This window comes from Phacochoerus africanus, chromosome 4 (genome assembly GCF_016906955.1).
Source record: "Phacochoerus africanus isolate WHEZ1 chromosome 4, ROS_Pafr_v1, whole genome shotgun sequence".
NCBI classification, from domain to species: Eukaryota; Metazoa; Chordata; class Mammalia; order Artiodactyla; family Suidae; genus Phacochoerus; species Phacochoerus africanus.
The window spans coordinates 61813966-61819896 of record NC_062547.1 but is presented as its reverse complement, the minus strand read 5'-3'; positions in this window follow the sequence as shown (position 1 = coordinate 61819896).

Genomic DNA, 5931 nt, shown 5'->3' with positions numbered 1-5931 from the left:
ACAGACATTTAGGTTGCTTCCATGTTTTGGCTATTGTATGTAGTGCTGCAATGAACATCGGGGTACATGTATCTTTTTTAGTCATGGCTTTCTTTGGGTAGATGCTTGATCATATGTTAATTCTATTTTTAGTTTTTTGAGGAATGTTCATATTGTTATTCATAGTGGTTGCACAAATGTACATTCCCACTAATAATGTAGGAAAGTTCCCTTCTCTCCACGCCCTCTCCAGCATGTATTGTTTGTAGACTTTTTGATGATGCCATTCTGGCTGCTGTAAGGCAGTACTTCATAATAGTTTTGATTTGCATTTCTCTAATAATTAGTGATGTTAAGTACCTTTTCATGTATTTTTTGGCCATCTGTATGTCTTTTTGAAAAATGTGTTTAGATCTTCTGCCCATTTATTGATGGGATTTTTTTTTATATATTGAGCTACAGGAGGTGTTTTATATATTTTGGAGATTAATCACTTGTCAGTCACTTCATTTGCAAATTTTTCTTCCCATTCTGTGGGTTGTCTTTTTGTTTTGTTTAGGGTTTCCTTTGCTGTGCAAAAACTTTTAAGTTTAATTAGGTCCCATTTGTTTATTTTTGTTTTTATTGTCATTACTCTAGGAGATGGATCTGAGAAGATATTGCTGTGGTTTATGTCAGAGTGTTAGGCCTGTGTTTTCCTCTAAGAGTTTTACACTATCCAGTCTTACATTTAGGTCATTAGTCCATTTTGAGTTTATTTTTGTGTACAGTGTTAGCAAGTGTTCTAATTTCATTCTTTTACATGCAGCTGTCCAGTTTTCCCAGCACCACTTATTGAAGGGACTCTTTTTCTACATTATATACCTTTGCTTCCTTTGTCATAGATTAGTTGACCATAGGTGCATGGGTTTATTTCTGGGCTTTCTATCCTGTTCCATCGATTTATATTTCTGTTTTTGTGCCAGTACCAAACTGTTCTGGTGACTGTAGCTTTGTAGTATAGTCTTAGGTCAGGGAGCCTGATTCCTCCAGCTCCATTTTTTTGTCTCAGGATTGCTTTGGCTAATACATAGCCTTTTATTCCTGGATTTTTTCACTCAGCATAATGTTTTCCAGATTCACCCATGTTAAAGCATGTTTCAGAATTTCACTCCTTTTTATGACTGTGCAATATTCCATTGTATGAATTCGCCACATTCTGATCATCCATTCACCCACTGATGGACATTTAGGTTGTTTCCACCTTTTGGTAATTGTGTATAGTGCTAAAATGAACATTGGTACTCAAATATCTCCTTGAGTCTGTTTTCAAAATTTTGGGGTCCCCACAAAAAAAGGAGTGGAATAGCTGAGTCACATGTGTGTTTAACTTTTTGAGGAATCATCACACTGCTTTTCCCAGAGGCAGGACCATTGCCCTTGCTTCTGACACCTATTGTAAGTTGGAGGGTTCCTAAAACAATGTCAGGTTTATAATTCACTAGAAGGACTCACAGAACTCACTGGAAGCTGTTATACTCATGGTACAGTTTATTACAGTGAAAAGACACAGATTAAAGCCAACCCAAGAAAGATATGCACAGGGCAGGGTCCAGGAGGGGTCCAAACATGAGTCCTTCAGTTGCCCTCTCCCTGGATACTCACAGATAGCAATTCCTCCTTCTAGCCACACTAGGTGTGACAATATGCACCAGTGGTGTGATGATATGCACCAATGTTGCTAACTAGGGAATCTCGCCCAAGCCTTGGTGCTCAGAGATTTTGCTGAGGTATGGTCATACACAGCTGCATGGCTAAACTTCAGAAGCAACACTCAAGCCCTGTGGCCCAAAAGCCCTCATGCACACTGACGTTCCTATGGAGCAGAATATTCCAGGGGCCTAAAGGTCACCTCCTGAGAGCCAAGAGCAAAGGCCCAATTTCTCTTAGGCAAGGTTAACTCTTCACGTACACTTGCCTTGAAGGGTTTTTTCTTCTATTGTTTTCTCTTCTATCTTCCTTGAGTGTGAATAATTACTCTTCCCCCATTAGTTAACATTTTTATTGTAAACAGATACACTTAAAATTTGCCATATTATCCATTTCTAACTGTACTTTTCACTGGTGTTGAGTAGACTCACACGGGTGTGCAAGCATCAACACCCTCTATCTATAGACTTTCCATCATGCACAACTGAGACTCTCTCCCCATTAAACGCTAACTCAGAAAACACCATACAACGGAGGTTAGAGGGACTTGCTAGAATGCCCTGGCTCATGGAAACATGTGGGTTGGGAAGAGAAGGGATGAAAGTCAGGGGGATAAGAAATGGCTAGCTAATGGCTAGCTGCCATTAGATAAAGATAAAATAAACCAATGAAATGTAGAGCTGGATCCAGCTCCACTGGGGCTTAGAGAAATGCAAATGAACAAGAGAAAACGTGAAGTTTTTAATTTCTGGCTGTTGTTACCAGTAATAGATAGAATGAAAGTAAAGAGAACATTGGGTCAAAACTTCATGTTAGAGCAAGATCAGATTTCTATTGTTCTGAGCTTTGACCACCAGCCTCAGAGCTGTCCAGGAAGGGAAAATTGTGTGGGGACAACAGAATACCTCTTAGGCTTCTGGTCACTGGAAAGGTAATCCACATAAGGTGGGGAGAAGGAAAACCAAGAAACTAATGATAGTAAGGTAGGGAAGTGTCAAAAAGTTGTATTTTGTGCACTGGCATCATCAGCTTCCTGCAGAAACTTTACTACAATGAATTGTGAGAGTGAGTGTGCAGGGCAGACTCTTTGATTTAGATGCCGCCAAGTGGAAGAGCATGCACAAGGCCACGTGTTACAGAACACACGCGTGCCTGACTCACAGTGAGGCCAAACAAACTGAAATACCAGAGTTTGGAGCAAAGAAATGTTTATTGCAGGGCCATGCAAGGAGATGAGTGGCTCATGTTCAAAAAACTAGGCCTAAACTCCCCAAACGTTTTCAGCAAAGCATTTTTTTTTTGGCTGCATCCACAGCATACAAAAGTTCCCAGACCAGGGATCAAACCCATGCCACAGCAGTGATTAGAGCCACAGTAGTGACAATGCCAGATCCTTAAATTGCTGAGCCGCGAGGAAACTCCCTCAACAAAAAAAAAGCATTTTTAAAGGCAAGGTGAGGGAAGGGCATGGTTGGCAGTTCCAAACTTCTCCTGTAGGAATCCTTTGTTCTTGCAACTGTCCACATAGGTCAGGTCACCGAGTTCCTATAAAGCTCCAACAAGGCAAATGTTATTCCCCGTTCTGCAACTTTTTATCCCTTATATGAACTGAAAAGTGTTATACCCTTAAAGGTCAGAGCCTAGAAAATGGGCTATCCTGTATATTTCACCTATAGGCAACATTCCCACTGTGGTGCAATGGGATCACCAGCCATCTCTGGAGCGCAGGGACACAGGTTCGATCCCTGGCTGGGCACAGTGGGTTAAGGATCTAGTATTGCCACAGCTGCAGCATAGGTCACAACTGCAGCTCAACTCTGATCCCTGGCCTGGGAACTCCATATGCCCTGGGGAAGCCAAAACAAACAAACAAACAAAGAAAAATCAAAAAAACAAAACAAAACAAAACAAAAACCCACAACACCATTCTTAACCCAAAGCAAAAGCAACCAAATACAAAGATTAAAATAAAAGAAATAGCTCTAATATGGAGTCAGACTTGTCCTTCTCTATTACAGATGCAGGACCCTCACTCACTAGGGAACCAGTGGTTACATGTGATATACACACAGGAGATCATTAGAAGAGCAGTAAGGTGGACTGCATAAAAACGACTCTCAGGTCTATTTATCCTGTGACAGGGAGACTGTCTAACTCTCCCTGTAAATGCCAAATGGGACACCCCCAGGTGAAACAGGTGATATGATTCGTATGCAAGCCATGAGGGGCTGGCTTTATAATGACGGGGATATTCGTCCACTGAATATGCCCATTACACACATCATAGAAAACGGTGAGCATTAGGGGGCCCTTTTGCAAAGATACCCTATGAACCTTACTGCTGCAAAATCAAGAAACAGTCCCAGAAGTCTGATGGATTTGCATCTCATCTTCCCTTCAGTGGTCTTATGAATGCTAAATAGGTTAAGTAACAAGAGAATGGTTGGACATCTTTAGATTCTTATAAAGAAATGGGATAGGCGTTCCCGTTGTGGCTCCGTGGTAAGCGAACCCTACTAGCACCCATGAGGACATGGGTTCGATCCCTGGCCTTGCTCAGTGGGTTAAGGATCCAGCATTGCCACAAGCTGTGGTGTAGGTTGCAGATGCGGCTCAGATCTGGCGTTGCTGTGACTGTGGCTATGGCGTAGGCTGGCAGCTGCAGCTCCAATCCGACCCCTAGCCTGGGAACTTCCATACCCTGCAGGTGCGGCCCTAAAAAAGAAAAAAAAAAAAAATGGCGTGAACAAAATAGACCTTGACTGGGTTGAAGCAAAGGTCTGAACACAGTGCTGTGGAAGGGTGAGTGGGTTAGAGGATCGCCCGCTGATACCTGACTGTTCAGGGGTCCCAAAGAAGTCTGCTTTTACCCCAGTATGGGGAAATTTTAAAACGTAGAAGGCAAAGAGGATAATGAGCAACTTAATCTGGAATCAGTCAGGGCAAAAATTGGGCTGATTCATGAAGACAATGGCTGACAAAAGGACCAGGGATCCTAGGGTGTCCCTTCTGGGGACTCAAAGCTTTTCCCACAGAAATGAGGGAGAAAATGGGTCAGGGAGGTGGAGAAGTTTCTGGGACTTCTCTTATAGGCAGCCCTCCATATATAGCAGCTTCATGGGGAATCCGTAAGAAGGGCTTCAAAGAGACTTGAAGAATAAAATGTAAGGGTTGGGAGTGTGGATAGAAATTGGAAGGTTTAAGCTCACTTGACAGGAAAAGGCTGTGTCTCCTCACTTGCAATGTTTTGTGGGAATGGCAGCCATATACCTGACTGGGGGCACCTGTCCCCCTACCTATGATGGTAAATCCACACCTGCTGCTGAAGGGCCCAGGAGGCCCCAGTGAGGCGTGGAAGTGTTGATGGGATTAAGGTGAAAGTTGCAGGAAAGCGTGGCTGTTTGCACAGGCTTTGGGTGAAACAGCCACATCTCTTCATCTGAAGGCCTTATGGGGATGGATGCTGCATCCCACTGGGAACGTCTCCCATCCCTCGTGTCATAACACAGAAGTCCTGCAGATGGGAACTAGTAAATGTCGAGGAGGCCTGCTCCATGGGAACCAATAAGATTGCTGGGGCCCATGTGACACAGAAGCCGGAGCGCTGGTTGGCCCTATCCTCTGTGCCAGTCCCATGTAGAGTGTAGACTGCAGCTCTAGCAACACCCCACAGGTGTCCCCCAGGGACGGCCACTGGGACTCTGGACTGGATGGAGAATTTCCATCTGAGGGCCAACTCCTGAGTCGCTATTGGTGATTAAACAGAATTGCCCCTGAGACTCAAGGATGTGAAATCATCTTTTTTTTTTTTTTTTTTTTTGGCCACACTCATGGCATGCAGAAGGTCATGGGTTAGGGACAGAACCCATGTCATGGCAGTGACCCAAGCCACACCGGATCCTTAACCTTCTAGGCCACCAGGGAACTCCATCATCTTGAAAGTGAAATACAGTGGACCCTTGAACAACACAGGTTTAGGGGACTGTGCGGTTGAAAATCGGCAGAGACCTTATAGTCAGCCCTCAGAATGTACAGTTCCGAATTATGGATTCAACCAACCTCGGATTATGTAAGGCTCTAGTATTTACTATCAAAAAACATCCACGTATAAGTGGACCCACAGTTCAAACCCACGGTGTTCAAGGGACGGTTGTTCTTATCACGTCTTGGAGGTTCCAAGGCTCAGTACCAACTGTTCGGAATAAGAGGGGACAACATGCGCCTACTCCTGCCCCTCATGCAGAAAAAACTGCAAAACAGGTG